The sequence below is a fragment of the Tenebrio molitor genome, chromosome 6 (assembly GCF_963966145.1).
Source record: "Tenebrio molitor chromosome 6, icTenMoli1.1, whole genome shotgun sequence".
Taxonomy (NCBI): domain Eukaryota; kingdom Metazoa; phylum Arthropoda; class Insecta; order Coleoptera; family Tenebrionidae; genus Tenebrio; species Tenebrio molitor.
The window spans coordinates 8,686,592-8,713,747 of NC_091051.1; the positions used below are offsets into that span (position 1 = coordinate 8,686,592).

Here is a 27,156-nt window from a genome sequence, read left to right on the forward strand (position 1 = left end):
ATTGTCTGTCTGGTTATCTCTTTGAATCCGGTTAACTCAATAACTAAAGGCCGGATTTTCTTTAAATAAAGTTTGTTATAATGGGAAGATTCCTGATTGTGTTTCGCACATTGTTTCATCACAACATCACATTATGGAGCTGTGGAGCAACGATAAATATGTACCTAGTGTATCGCGATGTAGTCAGCTCGTCTCGCTTATTTCTGTTTCGTTGATTTTAACCTAAACAGAGCCGGTGGTACACTCTTTGTATGAAACCGTTTCAATTAACATTGCTCTTGTTGTATAAAATTATTGTTGTGGTGAGTTTTTGTAGAACACTCCAATAATTTTCAATTAAATTTTTGTAATGTTGTTGAGGCTTTCATAAAATATTTCTGTTAATTAAAAGTGGGAATGTATTGAAACGTATTGATTTTATTAAATTTATTGAAGACTGCAGCAAACATTTTTGAAATATTTTATTTTCTGTCTGGTTAAAATAGCTTTTTTTCAATTTCAACAAAATTACAACAAATAGCAAAATGAATTTTTCAAATAATACTTATAATAGATTTTTTTTCTCTTTTAAAATAACTTTATTTATTATTTTCACATTTTTTGTTATATTGTTAAATACGGTAATATGTATAATGTGAAACTCATAAATCGATTTTGTAGTAACAATTCCATTGCATGATTTACATCCGTTTCAATATTGAACCCTTACTTAATCCCCATTATTGGGACGCTTCTTCATATTTAATTCCTTGTAACTTCTTATTCCATTAAAATGTTCCGTACTCCTAACTGCTTTTATCTCGTCGGAAACTTTTCCAAGGTATCTTTGTTGCAACATCTTAGAAATCGGCTTTATACCTACAGAAATATTTTGTAGGGAGAGTGTTTTAAATATTTCCCAAATGCTTTGAAGTTTGTCTCTTAAATTTTTTTAACATAATTTTTCTGTGATACGTTTAGCGTAGGGACTAGCAGCTACAAAATTATTATAGACAAACGCGAAAAATATCTATATACATTCCATAAATATAAAAAAATCATTGTACATATGTACTAAAATTATTTAGATAATTTATTATCTCCGCTACTCTTCAATTATTCTTTTGCTATTATTTAGAATCATTATTCTCCTACTTTCTTCAATTTCTTCTTTTATGTACACTTACCGCTTCTGTTTCTCCCTATTCCTTTCTTACACTCAGTAACATTACTTTCTTGTTCCTATTCCCATCTTTCTTATTTAATATGGTTCAATACCTTTGTTCCTAGTAGAGGTGTTGGATTTTCTCATGGGCTATATCGGTCTGAAGTAGGCATTACAAACCGACAGGAAAACATCGTCATTCTATTTCTCTCGTCTATTTCTATGTATTTATTTGAATTTGAAAGTAGTCGACGTTTTCAGTTTTCATTTATAGATTTTTCACTGGTTTGTGGCTGCGCCTTCGCGCAGATATTTCCAAGGTCACTTTCCATCTGCAATCTTCTCTCTCTTAGCTATTCACAAAGTATTTAACTGGTCAACACTAACAATAATGAATCTTTGTCTAAGTTTTTGACAAACACCTCAGAATGATATTTCTTTCAGGCTCATTTCTCAAAATTCTTGTGAGTGTTTTGTGCCGTATCTCTTGTCTTATTTAATTTTGACTTCGGCAAGCACGGTCTGTTTTACCAACCCCAATGAACCGCTACTGGAGGAAATCTGGTGGCACGAGGGTGTATCCGCAGCTAAGTGTGTTTTACGACCGCACCAGCTGCTCCCCAGGTACACGCCAGGAGGCAGCTGCAAAGACATTGTTCCACCGCCACTTACCGCAACCTCCGTAATGGCGTTATTCTTTATGGTATTCTCTCCCGGCCGCAACAGACGCCCCGGACGGCCGTTCGACGTGCGTCGGTATCGACCTAACCGCACAGGTGAACGACGTACATTTTTAACTGAGCCGCAAATACGCCTAGATTTATATTGGCCCCACTAAGAGCAAGTAAACCTCTGATTATAACTCGGGGAATGCTTATGTCTACACTTTGTCATTCGAACCGGCTAATGTAGCGGCCGTCCGACCTAACAGGAATGTATAGCGCACCCAGGACGACGACAACGACGCTCATTACACTAGTTATTCAGTCTGAAGAGTGGCCATAATTTTTAATTTTGTTAGTCCAGTCGAGCCGCTCCCTCGCTCACACAGAAATTTTCTTTCGACCGAATAAAAACGCAGAACAACCATCAAATTCTCACTTTATCTTCTACTAACGACTCCCTTTGACACACACCAGTACCGTTGATAACAAAACTGGCAGCGCACAACGCACAAATAAAAAATAATAAGCTTTGCAACGTCTGTGAAGAATTTGAGCTTTTAGAGACGTTTGTTAAGTGGGAGTGGCGTTTAAATGCTGCTACATCAACAATGGTTTTATTTGTCGCCCTCATACCGATTATCTTGTCAAGGACTCTTGCTTGTTATCGTTCACTTGATCTGTGATTAATGTAGATAGACATCCACTTTTTTAATAGCTGTGTTATCCTGAAATATGAGACAAGACTATGAAAAAACTGTGCCGTGGTTCTCGATAAAATGTGAAGTCATTTACTTCTCTTTCTTTTTGCACCACACTTTTATGACAGTCAGATGACGGCGCGGATCATTTCATTTATCTTGTTAATAAAAAATATTATCGCAGTATGATTCTGCACTTGCAGTAGTAAAAGTAAAACCACTCGTTCGTGCTGGTGAATTGTTCAATTTGAAAATAAAAGAAATCAGGTTACGGCTTTCGGAAAATTATTAGTGCGCAGCGTGAAAATAAAACTGTTTCATGCAAGTAATAAATGGTGTACGCATTTTGCGCTGGAAATAAAATACGAAAAACTACGTTCGATTAGGGTAATAACGTATGGGAGAATCTTATCACGGGTAATATTTCTACAGGTTTAGATTTTATCTTTCAATTTTTATTTTAGATTTGCGTACTTTGCACCGACACGAGAGAAAACTGCACAGTTGGAACGAATAATTTTGTTTTAAAAATAAAAAGGTTTGCGTGTGTAAAATGAAAATTTATCTGGAGAAAATCAACGAGTCGCATTGGCATCTGGTAATATTATTTCTGTGAATAAAGCACAAAACGACGTTCAATTTTGCTTTAAAAGTCAAAGGTTATTTTAAACATTTTTGTATTGTTTGTTTTTGGGATTTTAAGACGATTTCTTCGTTAAAAATATGTAATTAAATTTAATCCTTTTCTTCGTTAAATACGACATTTAATTAATTACTGATTAACTTATATAGGGTATTTCACGAGTGATAATGAGCCCGGCGGATTTGAAAATGCAACCCACAATACATTTCCAACGCTAACGTGGATATTTTAAATATCGTATTGTTTTAAAATGAATCCAATAATTTTATTTGTCACAACTGACATTTACGAAAATTTTAAAATACGACGATTGCTTCTGCCATTACGTGTTTGTGCACACAATCAACATTTTCCCAAAAACTCTTTGTTTTTTCACAATTTCATTAACCAAGCGAATATGACATTTATATCAAAATTTACGAAACTGCACAGTAAACTATGTTCTACGTTCTTTAAATCAAAAAACAAACATCCACGTTAGCGTTGCAAATGTATTGTGGGCTGCAATTCCGTCGGGCTCATTATCACTCGTGAAAGACCCTGTATTTGTTTTTACATATTTTGTTGAAGTTACAGTTACAGTTAAATAAAAAATACATTTAAAAGAGCAACGCTATACTTTAAAGTAATCTTTTGTTCAAATTCATTATAAAGAGTAACTTCAGTGTTTTCCGCGAACAGTATTTAATATTATCCAAAAATATAAATTCTAAATATAATTTTTTTGAAGAGAGACAGCCTTAATTAGTTACAAGATGAAAAACAAAATTTTATCTCGATTTTGCCAGATAAATTAATATATGTCATTCTATAGTTTAGGCATTTATAACTTATCTAGATTTAATACAGTTTAGGGACAAATTTGTTTATTAACCCGTGTTTAATCTGTGAGTTATTGCAAGAATTTATGGCTGTACGACGGGAACCTTATTGCATAACAATCGATATTGTGCTAGCACATAACTTAAGGGCAAAGAGAGATCAAGACTGAATCTAATATCCAAGTGAATATCAATGAACAAGTACGAACAATCAACAAATTGTTTAATAGTAATAAATGACTAATAACAATTAGAGCAATTTCAGACTGTAATTAATTGACGAATCTTATTTACTTGACGTATTAAAGAGATATCCTACGTCCTGTTATAAAAGAACAGTTTTTTAACTGAAATGGTTTACTCAACTGAGCACAAAGAATTTATGCTAAAAACTCTTTAAATCTAATTTCACTTTGTGCGTTGGTTGTGTTTTACTCTGCAGACAGACGAGTGGCGCGTTCACAATAGACTTTTCAACGTTATCTTTGAGGATAAATTTAAATGAACACCCGATATATGATATTATGAAGTGTCCTCCTGACCCACTTTCTTTTTGGATTTAATTTATTATAAATAATTGTTAAAACTAGCAAAAAAGTTGTCAAAACAGAAATATAACTATAAAAAATATTATTCTCGTTTTTTTTTGCTCTGGTAATATTGATTAAAAACTAAAAACATGTTATTAAAGCGATGAGGCGAACCCAAAACAATAGGTCAGCATGAATAAAAGTAGTTGGACCGAATACTTCTGTACCTTACTTCGTATACTAAAGACACGCGATACCCATTTTGGTGCATTGTTACAAAATATTTAAATTTAATCGGTATTTGGGACGAATTTATCTTCGAACTTTTGAAAAATGACAAAAGTAATCGACAGCGAAGTTAAAAAACAGTGCTGAAAGCGGAAGAGCCATTGATCCAACAAAATTTCTTTCATTATTTAGAACTGTAATTTAACTTTTATCAGTTAAGCGTATTACATTTAATCGGATTTTAAGCACTTCGCACATTTTACGTTTCATCCATATTTTAACAAAACATAAATCCTACAAAGTCCCTCCTTTGTATTATGAACAGGGGAATGAAAACTATTCCTGATATGACATTAAAAACATTTTAGTCGGTACATATGAAAATCCGTAATAAAGAGACGACAGTAATCTCTTCGTTTCTGAAAGAAATATATGTGAATGACATGTAAGCTTCGCGTTATTTTGTTTTACCCCAATCTGATGACTTCTTATGCCTACAGCAACAAACCACTCACACATAAAGAACAGCTCGTAGCACTCGAGATGTGTGTGTTTTACAAAGATCCAGGCCTTGGCTAATAAATCTCATGAAATGGTATACGAACATTGGAAGGATTTTCCAAGAAAAAAGTACTATTGTTGCATATAACTTTTCTTCAATATAATATGCAAAAACGCAAATTCAGAGAAACGAGCTGTTGTTTTCCTCGACTTCTAAATATAACTTGAATCATTAAAGACATTGTTTTCGTGACAACGATAATGTTAACACAACCTCTATCTAAAAAAAGAGGCTAATTACTAATTTGTTCAAAGTTTTCGTGTGCTGACTAATTTGGGACAGAATTAATTTGCAACGAATTTTAGATAAAAAAAAAATCCAATCAACTTAAACCAATGGCTGTGAAAATAAAGCTTGGACGATAACAAAAATGCGGGCAAGGGATTAAGTGTGATGGAAAAATAATGTAATATCTCTTTGACAGAATTAGTCCCTGTAACGGATTCAACTGTCAACACTCGAGCTCATTTAATATTGATCTAATACATGGGTGGCATCTAACGATTCCAGGAATTAATCAATTCAGCTTGGATCAATTAGTAATTAGCTTAATTGTTGGATTTGCTTTTTCCCTGTTTTCAGCATGATTTACCACAAAAACATTTTGCTCCAATTTCCTAAGCGCACAATTCAACAGACCCTTTTCTCGATGTTCATATGGCAAAACACAGATACAAGTTTCGTAGAAAATTGTACTTTTAGCTTTCTCCACTAGCTACAAAAATGATAACCAGGGTTATTAAATTTTTTGTGAAATTTTTATCTACAGTGGAAACAGCAATTTTTATTTCTCAAAGAATAATTCGAAATTGTATGTACCGAAAGATCCGCAATAATACGTTCAGTAAATAAACAATAAATTATGAAATAAAGATCTATCGTTCTACAAACATTTAAAATAAAGGATCACTTGTGCTTTCCGCAATGGAGTACCTGGCATCAAAAATAAAAATAATGAATTAAATCCTCAGAATAGCAAACACATTTATTTCATCAACGAAATTAGTCTTTTCCTCATTATGATGATACCAATACCACTGACGAAACACGTGTTTATAATTAATGAAATATTTATCCAATCAATCTAAATTTGAAATGACGAGATTAGTCTTGAACGTTGTCTTTGACATACAAATATTACCAATAAATAAATTTAAAAATAAAATTAAAATTCCTTTGTTGGAATGATCATTGCTTGCTTGTTACTTTTCTTCCATTGTATTCTCTTATTTTCTCGATTTATTTTCCCTGCAGTTGTCATATCTTTAGAAATAAGTATTTAGACTTTATTGTAGAATCTACTTTCCTTTCCTTTTCCCAGACATTACCTGATTACAGGTATGCTTCTTGTATATTGTCTCAATCAAGGCTTAGTTGTTACCATTTCTATCAAGTAATGAAGCTATGAGTGCTTTCCTAATAGTTATTATTATTGTACTGAACCCTCCACCAGCCGGCGGTACGGCAATTTTGCCGGAGTACATACATTATTACGGATATTTCTATCAAGTAATAGTGCAGTGCTAATCAACATAATTACCGGCGTCTCGCCTCCGCATTTTGACTTTGTTGTGTATTATGTTCTGTGTCAATGTTAAGGAGCTTCCTCACGATGTGACATGAGTATAATAATATACCTTTTTGAATTTCAATTACCAATGTGTTACCTAAATCCAGAATTTTTAAATTTTTAAAAAGAGATTGCGGTACTATTCCCGTTGCTGAAATTACAAGTGATAAAATCGAAATTTTTTCTAGATTTCTCATAGCAACGGAGAGCTCTAAATATTTATTAATTTTTGTAATTAATAATAATAATAATAATTATTATTATTATTTTAATGTAGCAATGTTCTTTGCCAAGTGTAAATTATCTGGACTAGTTTTTACCCACTTAAAATGAAGGTGCAGATTTCCCTAACACTTCCCTCATACCCTTATCCATTTTTCAAAAAGACGAACTTCATTGAACAGTTGACGGACTAATTCTTAATCAAATAAAGAGGCAACAAAATCTCACAAATGTGGCTGTCAATAAAAAGCAATCGTTTTTCATTTGTCACTTAACGCCTGTACGTCAGGCACAATAAATGATGTAATACCTTCTTTTATTATTGCAGACTTACTAAAAACACTGGTTTTCACTTTTCCTAAATAAATATGAACAAATGTTAGCTGAATATCACGAACGTTATTGACGAAACGTCAGTTTCACGATGGATGTTTTCATAACTTTTCAGTAGCAGACCACAAACAGAATCAAATTTATTGAAAGATTAAATACAGGGTTATTATAAATTATTGTCCCATCGCAGTTGGCGTTGAAAACCTACACAAATTTTGGATGTGCCGATAGCCTCGCAACGTTAGACAAACTAGTAGACAGATTTCCACTACCGCCGGTGGCGCCATCTAGTCTTACTCATGTTATGAGGCTTGCGGCACATTCAACTACGTCACAAACGCCTACTGCGATTGGAGAATCATTTATAATGACCCTGTATTATCACTGTGACATGTACAAAAATCGATTTAAACAATTAAATTTTTTCCGAATGAATATATTACAAATACAAATAGCAACTAAAGGATATTAAAGGTGTAAATTTTCGGATGAAAATTTACTGTTCTAACATTTGCATTTAGATAACCGCGATTCATGTCGCACAACAATACTGAAAGTTGTCTTGTAATGATGTTATCTCCGTTTTATAAACTGACAATTGTCAGCAAAGTCGGTCAGTGCGGTAAAATGTTGGTTTATTTCTTGTGACCGACCTACAACTAGTCGATTTTACGTTTATGTAAGGACTTTGTTGTAATAACAAAGTTCTAGTTCTAGGAAACTTGACTAAGTAGTTAAAACTCTCTACAACTAGTTAAGCATTTTGTCTTACAAATGAGTTGATTTATTTAGCGAAACACTCAGTGTCTTCTTGACTTTTTGTGGATTTTATGCATTTTTAAATGATTAAAAAGCTTTTTATAATTATTAACAAAACATAATGTTCAATATTTTATACTTAAATAATGGAAGCAAACATTCTAGCAGATATAGTTCTTGGTAACTATACTTTATTCACTTAAGCCATGATTTTCGTACAATATTGGATATGATTAAACAGAGAGATAACGATAAAAGAAAGGGAGTGCATGCAAATTATATTCTTACACGTCGATTTCAGTAAAACGTTGTTGGCCAGTGTCATACAATTAATTACGATATATTATTTGTTGATCTAATTATAAATTATCTCCGGTTCAGAAGCGACTGTGGAAAAATTACACGATTAATGAAACGTTATCCACACATTTTTATTAATTGCGAATTTCATACCTACAAGCAGGACGCGTGGTGCACACGTGATTAGTATATTGCTTAAGTGAACGAAGTATAGCATGTGCAGCTACTCGTTCTAGACCGGAGATCTAATTCAAAAAATACGACAAACATTACTCGATGCCCGCTTGTTGTTCAATATGTGAAAAAAGACATAAGAACCTTCTTCTCTGACACATCTATCGCATTGCAGATGGTTTCTTATATAGGTTGGATATTCATGCAATAATTTTGACGCTATTATCATACTTAAATAATTGGTCCAGCTGGCTTTGCTAACAACCAGCCGCCAGTGCTAAATAAAACTAGTTAAAATATTAAAGTCTTGTAAATATTAATTACTTAACAATACTTTGTAATTAAAACGCTTAACTAATGTAGAATAAATATTTACTTAAAACAATGAAATATTTGTGTATTTGTTCAGAATAAACAAATGAACGACAAATGGTTTTATAAGTTTCTTTGTCTACAATTGACTAAATAAAGGTGTAATAAAAATGAATGATGACTAAATAAGTAAAAAGATTATGTATAATTTGTCTGAGTTATATATAATTCTCAATCAATTTTGAATATAAAATTCAGCTTTGAAATTCGTTCGTCTGGCATCGAAATTAACCGATGAAATAAAGTGGAATAATTTTCTATAATCTGTTATTAAGTCATAAGCGGTAATAATTAGAGGCGGAATTAGGGTGTAATAATTTAGTGATAGTCTGTTCGTCGATAAAGTAAACATCAATCGAGTCGAGCAGACATCAATGGGAGCAATATTTTTTCGTTACGAGAACTCCAATTTCGGTTTGCTATATCTGGAGCAATAAAAACGCGATGTCATACTAGATATGTTGAAAGTTTTGGACATAGAACGTCGTAAAACCCTCCAACAGCTATCGGGCTTAAAATTAAATTGAGTAATCACGTTGTTACAAAGTGTCCGACATGGCGAGTTTTTCTCGTGCCTATGCGGCTGAAAGATACGGCAAATTGAAGCCAAAATTGTACCAACAATTACTCTTCATTTACCAGGTTGAAATTACGAGCATTAAAAGTTTATTTCTAATTTACCGCTACACTTCTTCTTACTTCTGCGTTAACCACTGCGCATCCATTTACTCTCTTTTAATTAATTAATTTCGTAACATTACTCCGGGTTTCGTTTTCTTGCTCTTGACAAATAACGCCTGTCTGCTCTCCACGCCTATAGCGCAACTTTTTACACTCATTTGTTAAGCGAATTTAAAGAAAACACTGACTGTTTAATTACAACAAAATGTTCCGCTTTATGAATGGTAATATGTCACCAACTTTGACATTGTTTGCTTTAATTGCACCACGCCGCAAACTTTCTCGTTAGGGAGACGAGAAAAAAATCCTACGAAATAAACCTGAAATCAAACTTTCGGCTGTACGCTAAGTTTGTAAACATTTCAGGCATAAAGGCGCTTTTATATTTCAATTTGCCAGAAAGGTTTCAAAGCAAAATTAATTTACCTGAAAGTTATCACATTGAGCAACTCACGTCAGAAGTAGTAATCTTTTTACTTATGGCTGTTGGGTTTTCTATTTACTGCGCACCGGAACATTCCGGCAAATTCAATATTTTTGGCCGGATTCGATTAAAATGGCCTCAAGAGTTAACGTCAGTTCACCGTTACAACTCAAAATCTATTAGGCACGGATGTTGACCCTGTTTTATTGACGTTTTATTGGTTCAAACGACAAATTCGAGAAATTTATGGTAGAGTCCTGGATCAGTTCGTTTATTTTAACACAAAATAACTTAATCTCTTACGTTCGACAAACTTTTCCCCTTAAGAAAAATGTAAGAATTTACTCCCAGTCCTGATAAAGTTTCCCTCTTCGCATCCGATAGTTAAAAATCAGCGAGAAGTTGCAGCAGGAAATTTAATAGAACCATGTTGCGTCGGAAAGATGCAAGATATCTGGATCTGTTCCAGTGGAAGAGTTGTGGATCGAAGATGAAATCGTTGGCACTGATGGTAACTAAAACTTTATGGCCGTAATAAAAATACTGTGACATCTGCATCAACTGATGCAGAATTATTTTTCCCAAGCTTCATTCCAAAACAATGAGCTTGTGGGAGGAGGCCCCACAAGGAAATGAAGGTGAAAGTCGTAATTTTTATCTCATTTCTCGCTAGATAAATCACGATTTTTTTCGGTACAAGTTTGGTGCACTTCAAATTTCATAAAAACGCTGTCGGGAGAGAGAAATTTACATCGTGTTACATCAAAGTTTAATAATGACGCATAAATAATGGTAACCTTCATCATACAATATCTGACAGTACCTTTTCTTGCCTGTTATAAGCAAAATATTAATGATCCCTTTTCCGCCGGTGCTAGATGCACGACGTATTCATTAAGCTCAGATACTTGGGGAGGAATTCCGCGTAAAAATTCGTCGGAAAAGACGCCGCATTAAAAAGATAAATAAGAATATATAGGGTCGTAATGGCGAAATATATGTTTAAAAGGCCAAGAGAGACGAGAACAAAAAGTTAACAGGATGAGAAATAACTTTCACGAACAAGTTGTTTACTTTCGTAAATAAACACAGTCAATAACAACCGGAATGTTCACCAGGACAGGCGAATTTGATTCCGGGTAGAAACACACAACGAAGCGTGAAAAATCAGCGAAAGCCGCTGGAAATAATTTTCCTTACAGCTTCTAATATGTTTGTCTTAACAATTTTATTTGGCGTTTCTTATTTTCAAAAGCTAAGTCAAGTGAAATTTATCTTGTAATATAAAATGAAAAATTTTTAGACGGCATAAATTAAACAAAAAATTACTGCAGAACATCGTTGGATTTTTATTAATTATTAAGAATATGTTGCGGTAATTTTATAGTTTATTTTGATACAAAATAGTCTGAATTTTCGAAAAAGCCTCTTAATTTTCTGATTGATTATAAAAAAAAAAATAAGAAAATTATTCAAGTAGATTTTGTTATATTCTAAAATGATTTTTTTTTCAGGTTGTAGATCATGGCTTTACACACCTGGCTCATAAAATTGAAATATGCCGTTTGTCACAGAAGCTAAGCACCAATAAAAAGAAATAAGAAGCGAATGCCGTACATAAATTATGATTATGGGATTTTGACCTTATTATGTGTGCATAATATATCTAGTAATAAAACTGAGAATGAATTTCATCAAACATGATAATTTCGACAGTAATATACAAAGAAGCAGCTTAATAATTCCGAGAAAATCTGTTTTACGGAGTACACAGTAAACAGAAAAGTTGGGAGTTTTGTTTCATCTAACCCGGCGCATCCACCATTCTTGTGCATGACATGAAACGTGCAACTTTATAAATCGTCGTAAAGATATCTTGATCATGTAGAACGATTTGTCGTCAAAAATTAAAAAAATTGAGTTTGGAAAAAGTAAAAGAAATATCGCGAAATGTATCCCGGCGCCTCCACCATGTTTACTGAAACAATCTTATAAATTACTCGTAGGTACTCAGGAATTCGCCTATTTCATTTCCCTGATTATAATACATTTTAAGAACAGAGTGATACTTTTTCTTCAGTTTTTCCAAAATCTGCTCTATTTTTGAAAATATCTATTCGAACTTCGAGTTCTCCTTTTCAAAAATTAACTACAATGATGTAGTTCTTCAATGAGGTAATCGGTAGTTTTCACCACAGCGATTAATAATAATAATGCTTTATTTGCTTTACAGGCTTTCAGATTCCTGATTGGAGAACATTTTTCGTTTGATCCCCCACCCATTTATTTTTCTATTCTGTCGCTCCTGTACCATATCTCTTTCATTCATCCTATCTCCCTTACGTCTTCATTCAGTATTTCTCCCCGTTCCTTTCTTTTCCTCTCTCTCATGTCGCTACATCCATTCCACATCTGCTCAATTGTCTCTCTCTCCTCGTAGCACATTCTGCACCTTCGTTCCTCTCCTTCCGTCCAATACCTGTTTTCTCTCTCTTCGTTCCCACATCTAAATCTGGCCACCACTTTCCTTTCTCTTGCACTCTCTCTCCCGGTACTCCGGAATTTCCTCTGGCATACATCTCTTATACTCCCTTATATCTGAATTCTTTGATTTTCTCCATTCTTTCTTGGTTGTCGGTGTCCCTTTCACTCAACTCTACATCCATCCATATTCCTTTTGCTCTTAATCTTTTCACTTCTTCACTGACACACCCGTTTCTCTGGTAGGGATTTTTCTCTCTCCTTCTTTTCCGTGTTTTTCTTTCTTTTCTTTCCAGTATTCTGTTAGTATCCGGCATTCTTCAAAATTCTTCAAAATTTGCCGCTCTCTTTCCCGCTTTCACTCCAGCCTATTCCCCTTACACTCTTCCCTCATTATGTAACCTGGCGTTTCTCTGTCCACTCCTAGCACCCGTCTCAAATATTTTTCTTGCACTTTCTCTACCTCTTCTTGTTCCTTTCATTCGCAGATCTCTGTCCCGTAGGTCAACATACTCTCTATCATGCTCTCAAACTTCATCATTCTCCTCCTAAAATCATCTCGCCACTTTCTCTCTCCTATTCCCTAAATACATCCCACTGCCTTATTTGCTTTTCTGACCATCTCTCTGATATGTGCCTTATTCGTGGCTCTTTCGTTGAATGTGTAACCCAAGTATTTAAATTCGTTTACTTCTATTTCCTTCTATTTTCCTTCCATCACAGTTACACTCATTCTCTTCATTCTTCCTCTTTCTCGTGTTGAAGACCATGAGTTCGTCTTCTCAACATTCACTTCCACCTTTTTCTTCCTATTTTCCCAGGTTCTTCATCATTTCTTTCATTTCTCTTTCGCTCTTTGCCACAATTACCAAGTCGTCCGCAAACGCCAGGCTCTAAACTTTCTTTCTGCCTACCACACTTCCCCCCACTTGTGCTTTCTTTAACATTTCGCCCATATCTGCCACATATATCGTAAATAGCAGCGGACAGCCCTGTCTTACTCCCTTTGTCGTCTCAAACCATTCTCCTACTTCCTTTCCTACCGTTACTTTGTTTTTTGTTCATTCTACTCTCTCATACATTCAAACATTTTCTCTCTGTCTACCTTGTCAAATGCCGCCCTGAAGTCTAAAAACAGTGGATACATCTTTCCCCCTTTCTTCTTTAATTGATTCTTTGTTAAATGATCCAGGATGTATACATTGTCCATAGTGCCCCTTTCCTTTTTGAATCCTCGTTTGGAATATAGAGTAAAAGAAAAATCGCTAAATGCATCCCAGTGCCTCCACCATGCATTTAACATAAACAATCTTGAAAATTAAGTACTAAGGAATTTGTCTTTTTATTTCCCTGATTATCATACCTTTTAAAGAACAGCGTGGTATTTTTGTTAAGTTTTTCAAAAATCTGTTTTAAATATTTTTGAAAATACTCGTATCTGTTTTGAGCTTCAAGGTTTCTTTTTCAAAATTAACTACAATGAGGTAATTCTCCAATGAGGTAATCGGTAGTTCTCACCACAGCAATTAATAAATATCTTGTGAATAAATATGTATTTCAATCTCATAGCAAAATATTTGATGAAAAAGTTTAAGTAGAATCAAAAAGGTTTTTAAAAGAAGTTTTGTAATATTTTTATAAAATGTTTCGAAATGTGGTCTATAAATAAGTTTGACTTAGTCTAAGGTAAAGCTTAATGAAATGCCACAGCAATTTTAAGTAATATGACTAATATGAAATCTATTCACGAAGCTAAAACAGAGTAGTACATTTAAATCAAAGAAAAATCTAAATGAAACTGTTCGCATAGTTAAAATACCCACAAAATTAATTTGATACTTTTACACTTAACACTTTTTTATGGGTGTATTATAAAAGTTCTGAAAATAACCAGATTTCATCATAAGTAAATATCTTAAAGAATATAAAAATTTTAATTTTTATATTCTTTAAGATATTTACTTATGATGAAAATTCTAAATTATATTCAAGCAATCTATAAATAATAAATATCTACTTAAAACTTTACATTAAACTTTACATAAAGTACTCGTATCTTTTTAAACTTTAAATTTTAAAGTTTGCATCTTTTTTAAGTTTCCTAGGAATATAGTTTGTTGAAGTATCTGACATCATCTGAAAAGTTATGAAAAATGTGAACTTAAGTGTTTATGACTAGAGATGTGTGCATAACAAACACTATTCCTAGAAATATTTCCGTTCATATTTTGTAGAATTAAAGAGAAACTTGTGTCAAAATCACTCAAGTAATAACTTACAAAACCCAGTAGTATAAGTTAAGAACAAACTTTTTTTTTGTACCTCAAAACAATTTACACATCCTGTGAGTCCTGTGACCCGCTCCCTGTTTCCACCTACCCTTAACGCTTATCTTTAATAGCTTGTACAGTGGCGCATCAGATAAACGATCTCTTTATTTCGCCGAAATTTTTTACGGTTTTTAATATCACTAAATCTATAAAACCTTCGTTTAGTTATAAAATTCAGATGCCTCGAAAACTTCAACTCGCAACTTTATTACAAGCGACGCGAGTAAAATTTTTATAGATTTTTAAAACTTGGTCACGTAAGAGGAATTATTTTAATAACATAATAATTTTCTAATTTACCATAAAAAATATTTACGTGTGGTAGAGCAGTTGACGTATGTTGTGACGAAATTAGTAATGTTAGATCGACGATAAACACCGGTTATTATTATTTGTCGTGCGCAAAAGACAAACATCTTGAATATGTATTTCGTAAATGTATGTGATGTGGTGGAGGCGAGGTGTGTTTCTGGTTAAAGTTACGTTATAAAGCCGTCATCTTATAAATGTATCACGTCTATTCGTCTGTCGCATCCGGGCAAATTTATTTCTAATACAATGTAAGTCAAATAGTTGTAAAGAATGTTTATACCCTGGTGTTTTGTTCAAGTTTTGGTTCAATTTCTGGCGAAGTTATATGCCATAAATCATTACTCGTGTCATGCAGGCTAGGAAAGTTACAATGTGGCTTAGTATTTGAACCGAAATTGACAATTACTATAGTTTCCAGCAGGTACGTGGACGAAATTGGAAATTAAATAAATGGCGAGATATCCCATTAAAGTTTGCCGAAGTTCAATTAAAGTGTGCAAACAGAAAAACGGTGGCAGGCGGAAGTATATTGAAAATAATAAAGTTTAGTGGGTACGGTTTATTGTGTATGTGTTTTATAGGTGGCGTCTTGAAGAAGTTTTTCCTCTGGAAGGATTTGGCTTTTAGCTCGTCGATCGATTTCTTGTCACTTATCCGTGGCAAAGAAAAGTTAAGAAAGGTTGTGCGCCTATCATTTGGGAACATTCTTATCAGATATTGATGTTGGCGATCGTTTTATTTTTACAGCCCCTACAACTTCGTATTTCTTTATAATTTGTGGCTTTTCTGATCTCGAGCGTCATTCGGAACGGATCGTTGGAATTCTATCCGTGTTCGGTGATTGGAGATTTAAGAGAGAAACGCTTTTTTCATTTATTTCGTGACCATAACTCTAAAAAAACAGAATCGAATTAAGAAGTATTCGGTCGGCGGATCAGTCGACGGTTTAAAAGTCGAGAAGAGGAGCAAAAGCCTTAATAATACAAACGCGTAGCACACATACAAACAAACAGCCCCATTATGGTAGGTGAGAAAATAATCTTTTATCCCGGCCATGGCTCGGCATGCTTTCAGCTTAACTCGAGAACGCCTTTATCAAATCAATCTTTCGCAATAGCACTAAAAGTGCTGACGATGTAGCGTGCTATTCAAGTAGCCAAGGGAGCGACGGCACAATGAACGGGCTTTGTCATGCTCTATTCGAGGACTCTCTGCCTCTATGGCTGTTCTGAATATGCAGGCTATTAGATGGCCACGGTAGAGATGCCTCTAGCTCCGTCCGAGTAGTTCTTCCTCTTGGCTTATCTGGGTAAACGCCGTCGACCGGCGCAGGATGTCGCAGGCTTGTCCGTCTTCTGTGACTCGTATGACCGTGAATAAATCACTTCGCCGGCATTGTGGGCTGTATTGAATCAGCCGGGCAAAGACTGGAAGGATGTTGCACAAATATCGCCGAATATCCGGACAGGATCGCCGCAAAAAAGGTTTACCACTAGCTTCGACGCCGATGTAAATTCGAGCGGCGCAGCCACGCAAGATAAACCTCTTGCTTAAATGCATTTGAATAATTGAAAAGGAAAAGCTTGGCCTTTTCGCCGCTTTGTTCGATAGAAATGTATACACTGCAAATGAGAGGAAAATAGGATTTCTGGTCATTTTAGCAAGCATCGAAGTTCCCATCAACATCCACTTAAGGTCCTGCTCCGCGCTCTCTGGATGGATTGCCATGATAATAAAAAAGTTGTCAGTTAAAAGCTTTGATGAAACAGGAATTTCTTTTTATATGGTAATAAAACCTTAGCTTCACTCGTTAAAACTCCTGTATTTGTGCCAACATTAAATCTAATTTATTTTTTGTTCCTTGAAGCCCCTCTATTTTTAAGATAATTATTTAAAACGAAAGGACATTTAATGAATGTAATTTGTGAATTATATTCGACTGCAATAAAAAAAACCTGATCCAAAATTAATTTATTTTTGAAGCGAAAACTTCTTTAGGCGCACCGCGTACCTTATTATTCCCAACCACTGAATCAGTTTTCAACCGTCTCTCGTCACGGCGCTGCGTCGCCTCACGCGTCACGTCACACGCTCCGAGGTGAAAGGCTCAATAAACATTGGTTTCAATCTAAATTCAATTAACATTTAAATTGCACATTAATTTAGTTTATTATTATAGTATAACGGTTTCGCATTATGCATTCGCTAATTACGTTGAATAGTTTTTGAAACTCGTCCCAGTTTTCGTGGAATGAAACGGCGTAATTTTCAGATTTTCGTTAATCTCCTCTTATCAAAATTGACGTGGAAAATTGATCAGCGAAATTGCGTCGCCAGCGTCAAATTGAATTTTGCATGTTTTTCGTCGGAAAATAAAATTTTAGTTGACAAGAGGTGCAGATATATGCGAAAAACAAATCGTTTATGAAATCTGTTTGTAACCGCAAATGCCTCACCCAGATGTAAACTTGTTTAGGGGCTACGACCATAACTTGAAAAGCAATAATACGGTTATACACAACATAAACATGGCATAAAAGTAATTTCAGGAACAAGGATCGTGATCCATTCACGGTCTGAGCTATATGCGGCTTTGGCCGTTTGCCCAGTGCTTGCAAGCCAAGCAAATCTTGTTGTACTGCTAATAACAAACATAGTGTAAGCCCTGTTCTATACGACGTTATAACTAGCATTCCAATTAATGTAATGCCCCCATCCAGAGCAGCATTTTCAGAACCTGGATGTGGCCTGGCTCTTTCGGATACATTATGGCATGTGTTTGGACAATCAATATTGATGCTGTGCTTGGCTGTAAGCTCACCGCAGCTTTTAACTGGCTGCTTTCAAATTACTCTGTTCCGCAATCCACAAATTTCCATAAAATAAGAGTAAATTCAACCGTATTGGATCGTTTTCCATTAAAACGAAACGTCAAAACTACACACAGCAATGAAACCGAAGATCCATCGCGGTGCATGCTGCACATAGCGCACACTATTTGGCTTATCGACCCCACGTTTAAACAAACACTGCACATTTAGAACAAATTTAATGGCTCAGGTATATATCCATTCTTATTAAACTTCCCTCGATAAATTTCATCAAGCAAGTTCAAATCTTGTTTTGCACCAGCAGACTCGTTAAACTTGATTAGAAATTATAGTAGATGTCACTTAATTACATTTGCTATGACAACAAGATGCTGCTAGGCAATTCATATCACCTCCGAAGAGATATCGTTAAAGCAAGTGCTCAATAAAGCGAACATGTAGACGCGATTGGAAGCTGTTCGGTACCATTTCAGATAATTATTTCTTGCAAGATGTTAAAAATATCGATTGAAAGAAATATTTTGTGGAATATACTCTTTTAATGGAGTGTGCAGACACGAACCAGCTTTAAATTAACCACTCCAAGTGAAAGATATTTATGTGGGGAACGTTTCAATAGACAATTTACTCTTAGTTTCTTTCAGATAATCTCTTAAATGGATTAAAAGCGTTCCACCACCGCTAATTACTCCATATTTTATTTAGGCTGTATTAGCTTTGTGAAATAATTGTGACACTTCCTTATAAATTCGCTCACTAATTTCCAGAGGGTACTCAACAAGCGAAATGCACTAACGAACTAGAAAACTCCATGCATAGAGTGAACTGTATATTTATTTTGTGGTCGCCAAGCGAATTCAACTTTTAAAATCCACATAATTTTCAGAGTTGTTGCTAGTTTGTGCGCAAACACTTTATCACAATCTCGCGGTACTAACCTAATCATTTTGTGAATGAATTCTGTCGGTGAAATTAAAGAAACATTTAAAGATTTCCTAAATTGCATTGTGGTCAATTATTCGACTGTGTGTTCTTACTCTCATGTTAAAGCAAAGACTACAATTTTAATATAAAGCAGTTTATATTTACTCTGTTGCTGGGACAAACGGTAGTAAATATTTCTAGTGTAAGAGTGGAGATGAGTTCATTAAACTTGACTATTTGCGTAATACACAAACAATAATAAATGTGGCATTTGACTAATTTACAAAATAATATGATACTCAATTGAATGTGACATCTACCACTAAAGCACTACTGAGCATATGTAAGATTTTTTATACCTAATATATCGGGTGTTCATTTCAATTTCTCTTTAAAGTCGGCGTTGAAGAGTCGATTGTGAACGCACCACTTGTCAGTCTGCAGAGTAAAAACACAAGCAACGCAAAAAGTGAGGTTAGATTTAAACAGTTGATGCGTGATCATCTGTGGTGAGTTCACAATCGACTCTTCAATGCCAACTTTAAGGAGAAATTTAAATGAACACCCGATACCAGCTTTTGTACCTCAAAAAATGCTTTAAAATCAACAAGTGGTTTTAAACATGTTCGTAAAATTATTTGAGCTACAAACTTCATTTGAATGTAATACTGATATACCTTACCGTGCGGTAAAGTATCACGTTTTAACACTAGTACGGTAAAATGTCATGAGAGATGAAATTTTTGTACTTTTGTCGTGATTTCTATGGTCTTAAAGAAAAGAAAGAAATTAAATTTAAAAAAATACAAGCCCTGTCATCATATTTTAAAGAATTGAGACAGATATTGGGCATAATCATGCCTGTTATGAAAATGTCTCAGTTTTTGAAGGAATGGGGATGGGGTTAGAATCTTTGTAAACATTGTTTAGTCAGGTTGTACATGTATTCAGAGGATTCAGGACTTCAGACTCCAACAGAAAGTGCTTACTGAAACGTGTGGTCTCACATTAAGATGAAATTAGTACCTACATCGTGTCTAAGAACCACTAGGAGACAAGTTAAGTTGGTAACAGTGATTCGTTACCAAACCGCCGCCATAGTTGCGCGACTTGCAGCAGAAAGTGTACTCTAGTAGTAATTACCACAAGAAACCAAACTAAAATTGGACTTAATTATTAACAGTATTAGTCGTAATGGGGGTGTTAGTTATGATTTATTTTGAATTTGTGCAGAAGTTCTCAAGTTAAGATTGGGCACGCTGGATAAGAAGAAAGAAAAAATGATCTGGATCTTGTCTTGGATTTCATTTGTTCTGATAATCGCGTTTCAAACCGCATAATATATTTTACTTAAAATTTCAGACTAAAATCGTTTTAAAGAAAATAATTTAAATTTCTTGTAGATAAATTTATATTCTTCTTAGTTGTACATATTGTTTACCAGAAAGCATCCCTTCATATAACAGGTGTTCAATTGGAAAGTTCATCAAATTGGCTTTGATTTTTGTCGCTATTTTTGTCTAAGCCAACTCGATGAACTTTTCAATTGAACACCTGTTATTTGTTTATTTTCTGTAACTGGTACATACTTGTACATATTTTATTATATGCCGTCAATTGACGAAGATTATAAAGAGTCACAGTAGGTTAACATATTTTTTAAAACACTGAACCTGCTCACTTTAACAAGGTTTTGATTTGACTATGCTAAGTATGTAGATAATTCAGCAAACGTAGCTTGATACTTGGGAAATGGATGAGCAGTGAAATTGTGGGAAGTAGTGGGGACTGGGGAGAGACCCACTGTAAACGAAGCCGTCGGAGGATTTTCGGTCTTTCTTGCAAGTCGGATTTCTCATATCTGCGCATCTGAAGTATCAAGTTACGTTTTGCGACCTATACAAGTTTTTTTAGAGTTTTTTAGAGCACGACGAGCTCAGCGAGGAGTGCTATAAAGCAAACAAGTGCAAAAAAATGGCCTATAAAACGCGTGTAATACAATATTTTTTCTATTTTGCCCCTATTTTACGTAAATTTTGTATAAAAAAAGTTCAAAACATAATGCTAGGAAAATTATATTTGGCAAATATAACTGGTAACTAGACGAACAATTCAAGTTTTGATTTAAAGTGTCAAATAATCAAGTAGCCACTACTCACTAATCATTATCAATCACTGCCAACATTAAAAATTTAAGTAAATGTTCCTGAAACCGGTATCAAAAAGAACTCCTTTTCGAAACCCGTTTGAGTGTCATAATGACTGTGTTTGAGGTGCAAAACAGAAAAATGTAATCCTATAACATAACAAAAAGTAAACAGTAATTAATTATAATAATAAACTAGAGGCAAAAATGAATAGGGAAGTTTTCCTTTTTTGAATTTTGTTTGTATAACTAAAGTTTAAAATTTGTAATGAAATGTGTTAAAAATATATAAATATGTACATACACATTAAATGTAATGTTTCAAGTACTTGTAACATTTAAAATCTATTTTGTGTTTAAGCAATTATTTCGCTTTCCAAGAAAAATTGTGGAATTCCCTATTCATTTTGCCTAGTTGATCATAATACATATCATTATACGGTAGCTCAACTTCTATGAACGTACAATGATCATTCAGATAAGCAACGTCTGGTATGGATAGTGTTTGGATGGGTGGTCGCCGGTGAACCACCTTGTAACTTCAAAAAATAATTCACAGCTAACTCCGTCGCCGATGTCATGTAAAGAATGATAATATGAAAAATAATGTTTGATAAATGATAAAAGAATCCGGCCTTGATTCCGTGCCCATTTTTTAATCTTATATAAATATTTACCTGTGAAACTATATCTATCAATTCGTGATTTTTATCTGGATTCTACCTTTTATACTGAAACGTCTTGTTGGTAATCTACTTTATACAATACAAAAGCGACAGCCCATGAAGAGACGTTATTTGTTGCATTTTGTTACCATCTCGAATTTTCCCGACGCTTATTTTGTTGCATTTTATTTTTGCAAACTGACGCGAAGTAAAACCACAAATAAATACATTCGCCTTACGTCAGTTTAAAGTTTAAACATTGTTATATGACACTGACGAACTTAACGTAGAAAATTTTCACACGGCGGCGGTCTAACTAAATACTAAACCATACCTGGCTTTATTTTTTAAACAAAACAAAATAAATAATGAAATGGTTGTTATCGTTAGAGAGTACCAAATAATGTCAAAATCAAAAATCAATTTTTTTTTCCGCAGACACCAACCGATTTTTAAATAAAAATGGATAAATAGAGAATTATTTAATTCAATAATTCACGCTGATAGAATTTATTACCTATAGATTGTCATAGGTCCACTTTTTGTTCTTTTTAGTCATTTAGTTTATACAGGTGTCCCAGAACTGCGTCCCCAGAGAGAAAAGGGGTATTTGGGGAAATGTGATATGTAGTGATAGTGATATGTGATAGTATTTTTAAGAAAAAAAATCCTGTTTCAAGCGATAATCGAGAAAAAACATTCTAAACTTGACCAATCAGACTTGAGCACCGCAATTTTGCGTTGCCAGTGTTTCGAATTTAAAATTTTTTTGTGCTATCAATAATTATTTTTGCTGTATAGCAACCTGTCCGATTTCTTAGTAATACCCGAGGACGAGCTTCTGGGATTGGTTAAATTGAAAACCCGGTTATGTGAGCTACAAAAAAATATATTTTAGTCATTTTGGTGTCTCCTTTGCGGTCGGCACATGCCCTGGGGAGGCAGTTCTGGGACAGGCTGTATATCTATGTAATATTGTATAAGTACTTGGACAATTATATTTTAATAAAATTTGACTTCATTATTTATTTCTGGTCTGTGATATTCTTTCTTTCTTTTCTACTCGTTAATTTTTTACTCACCCTCCCTAAAGAATTAAATTGTGAAATAAAATAAATTCCAACCAAATAGGCGACTCGTTTGCTAAAACCGTATTTCATTTCAATTAAAATTTGGAATCTTTCTTTGCTTTATTCTTAACGACAGTTTTACTGTGTTATTGTACGACAATGATTTATTTCTTTTCTCTCAAATTTAAACGATTTTATTTAAGCATATATTGTGTTTGTTTGTGTTGTATGTTTTCAAAAGTATAGTAAAGCATCTAAAAATACATCCCTGTGTTTGATTCCTTACTCTCGATTCATTTGTACCAACTGTAAACGGGTCATAAAGCATGAAAACTTGTTTTAAACGAACCTCTCGTTTCAAGTGTTTCTTTGTCAATTTCATGAATTATCTAGTTGATTGTGTCAAATATTATTTGATGCAACTGATACATCTTGACATTGTTTTTTGTTCTTCAATCACTGATGCATGCTTTCAACAAAATTACCAATGTCGCTTTGACGTCTCCCATTTCACTTCGTGAACCTTCCGTCGAAGATCGTTTGTATTGTCCCGAGGGTGTGGTAAATTATTCAAACGTGTTCTATTCAGATTTTAGACATATTAAGTCGCAGACAAATCGAGTAATCAGACAAGATTTTAGTAGTATCGTATTCCACTCTTCTAAGTAAACACTGTACTGTTGCAATATCTTGATTTTTACAGGTTAAAAACTCCACTAAACTTGTACGCTTTTTGTTATACTCAACAGAATTCAAATTGAATGTTGTACAATATTTTATTAAAACAAAATGAGACAAACACTCTAACACGCTTACCTACTAGATTCAAGTCGCAATGGAGAAACTAATCTATTGTAAAAACGTTTTAGATGTGGATTGTCAAACTCAAGGTCGCTTAAAACTTATGATTGGACTGTACGTTAGAGAGAAATCTGTCATAAATAAATTACAAATACCTTATAAGCGCGCCTGGTTACTTTTCCTGGTAGCAAGCGCAAAATTTCTTATTAAATTTAATTGTTCTTAAGAAGCTTTTTTCTTTTACTTCTAGTAAAGTGTTCTAAGTGCAGCTTTTTGAATTATTAAAAATAAAGTATTGACTAGATAAATAAATATGAAATATCCTAGGATATCAGAAAGATACTTTGTAGATAAATTATATGAATTTACAATGTAAGGATGTTGGTGATTTTCGAAAGACATAATTCGGTCTCCATTTCACTGCTGGTTCCTGGTTTTTATGACTCGGCTATAAATAACATTTTTTGCTTTGACTGTGGTGAAGCCACGAGCCGGAGTTAAAATAATTTTGCAATATTTTATCGAGCATTTGGTGCGGTTAAACCAAAACTCATTTCGTACCGTACTTCATATTTTATTTTGGAGCATCATCAACTCTTCGCTCGTCCATGAATTAAGCGCAAGTTATTTCATTTTATTAATGCAATTGGGCTTTATCGAATCTGCGTTTCACGTGTAGGGGTTGAATGCCTGGGAAAGTATTTTATGTTTCATTCCCGGGTGGAACCGGAGGCGGCATCATTAGCAGACGTATACATAAATGTGCACATTATGTAGATGTGAATCAGGGCAGCATTGATGTTAGTTGAACCGTGGTAATTAAAGCATTTTAAACCGTCATTTAGCAGGGTAATTAGCAGAAACGATCGACGTCCATTGGAGGCTGAAACCCGGACTTGCGGTCGACACCAAGACTTGTTTTCAGGATCGGAAATAAACGGGGGGGTCTTGGCAACCGTGCAATCTGGGGGCACGGGGGAGACTCGCATTTATCTCCAATATAGAAACCAGATGAGATCCTCCGGGACCCGGACCAATGTTAGCTTCACACCTCACTTACTCTTAATTATAATGCTCATGCGGACTCTGCATAAGTCTCCGGTTCGTTGTCTTTTACCAGTTCACGGATAGTTCGCCATAGTTCTTATTAAGGAATTTATTTCCTTACCATTCATGGTATCAAGAAAATTATTATTGTGTTGCGGGATTGCGGAACCTTATACATACCGACCGTCCATGTCCTTCCGGTTTTGCTTCGCCCTAATGGCTTCGCCTCCACCTTACTTGAACAATAGATCTTAATGGGTAAATAACTTAGTGTATAGATTGTGTAACTTTCAAACGCTCTCTGTGTAATGGCCGAGCAGATGTTATTGCTAAACAATAACAACCACGAAATATGAGGCAAACGTTTCACCAAAACAAAGCCCAGCTTAATACAAAAATCAAAAATTACTTCACAATAATTTCAGTGCTGAACATTTCTCATTCGTGAAAGTTAAAGGATTAAATTTGCACACAAATCATTATTACAAATTTTTCTCGATGTTGGTGGGAGCGAAGAAGAAAAAAGAAAAAAGTCGATTGTTTTCCGGTTGGTGCGAAAATGTTAATCAAAAATAGAAGTTTGGTTTTCAATGAACTTAGCGTCTGCATGGGCCGTAATCATTTAATTAAAGCGGAAAGAACCGCCGTTATCTTAAACGTTGATTAAAACGAAGAATGTTGAACCAAGTCACCAGAAATTAATTTGTGAAAATTTATTTTATGGCAGATTTAAAGTTGCTCAGGACCCCAAAAATCGTGTTCAATGAAGGGCGAGAATCTGTCGCCTTCCCCATGCCTACCCCTGGTTTTCTTTTCCGTACAGCAACAAAGGAAAGTGAGCCCGGAGCTCTCTCGAATCTAATGGCTTTTCCGGCAACGATTTCTATGAACAATAATTTATATTTCATCTGAAATCTGCATATAACACGCAATTTTCCGCGCTTGTTGCAATCCATCATTAGTAAAAATTCCTTTTGGGAAAGAATAAAAAAGGGGAGCTTTGAAACGGCTATTATTGGAAACGGTTGGCTTCAACAGTGAGGGCGTCAAAAAGTAATAATAACATGGATCTGGAGTAACAGCTTCGCTTTGTTAATTTTAGGGCGAACGGGCATTATCTCGTCGATAAAGAGATATAATCATCCAGTTGAAGCATGCCGGGAATATTTCTGAAGGCTTTTAATGGAACTCTTTCAAGAAGAAAATAGCGCTGTTTAATTTTCTTGAGCATGAGAGTAGTGAGTCAATAAAATTTCAGACATATTTATTCTTGTATAATTGTGGCAGTTTATTATTTTTACCGCTTATTCCGGCGACTTAATATTATTTTAATTAAAGTTGTACTCCACAGTGGGTTGAAATAACACAAACCTAGGTGTTTGCAATTATTGTGCACGTACTGTGGAATTTCATTCTACGTAGTTCAAACGAATCCACGTTTGTTTCTGCATTTTGTACAGAATTATTTAGGTAATGTAATATTCCCCATAAATTATGCCAATATTCAAACACCGTCATTGGATTGTTAAACAATATTTCAGCAATAAAATTTATTTACGTTTATTTAGCTGACACGCTTGCAGCATTATTGGTTTGCAGATATATTTTCTATTTAGTATTCTAATTTAAGCAGAATTTAGTGAGTGCACGTGTATTTTCTGTAAAATAATTTTCAACAAGGAAACGGTTTAATAAAACCGGTTAATGGAAAATATTTTTATAGTTAGATCGAATCAAAAAGAAATTTAAATGTAAAACAATTGAAACGTTGCTTGTGACTCATTGTAGTCGTACAAAATTGATTACATTAACAGCTCTGAGAGTCTTTTTCAGAATGGGTCTAACTTGTTTGGAAGATGGTCTGTTAATTTTCAATGCACTAAAATAATTTATTATTCAATAAGCGGATAATGATAATTGATAACTATTACTTGTGTAATTTGCTTTTGTGTCACGAGCCGTAGGCGAGTGGCGTAATTCATGAGCGAGCAATAGCCATTATCCGCGAATAGAATACCTACTATAATTTTTCTACAGCTATTGATAAATATATTTCATTATTAGACAAACTGAACCTGACGTTTTAAAATTATTACTTTGTATACTTGATACCATTGCATTAAATTTTGCTATTGGACTTCATAAACTAGCTGCTATGATATTTGCAGTGAGTTTTGAAATTATTATTCAATGGACCGTGGGTAATGAATCCTGTTATCCAATGAAAAACGCTTTAATAATTACAGCATTATCCAATAGGAGTAGAAAAAACTATTTTCAGTTATTACGTTGATTGTTTCCAACATTGCAAATGAATTGAAAATGTTTTAGTGAGTATAGTGACTCCATACAGAATTAATTTGTCTGCTCCGCTTGGAAGTTTAATGTTAATAAACTTGTGGTAAACCGTTTTGGATGAAATA

At 34.2% G+C, this 27,156-nt stretch overlaps 1 long non-coding RNA gene across 2 annotated transcripts; it reads left to right on the forward strand.

The window, feature by feature from the left end:
* Nucleotides 1-2,695: 2,695 nt before the first annotated feature.
* LOC138134064 (uncharacterized) lies at nucleotides 2,696-11,825 on the forward strand. 2 transcript variants are annotated; one of them, XR_011160626.1, is made up of 3 exons: nucleotides 2,696-2,924; nucleotides 2,972-3,166; nucleotides 11,641-11,825. It is a non-coding gene; the product is annotated as an uncharacterized lncRNA (long non-coding RNA). The 2 variants fall into 2 exon arrangements; XR_011160625.1 differs by having other exon boundaries at nucleotides 2,972-3,105.
* The last annotated feature ends 15,331 nt before the right edge of the window (nucleotides 11,826-27,156 follow it).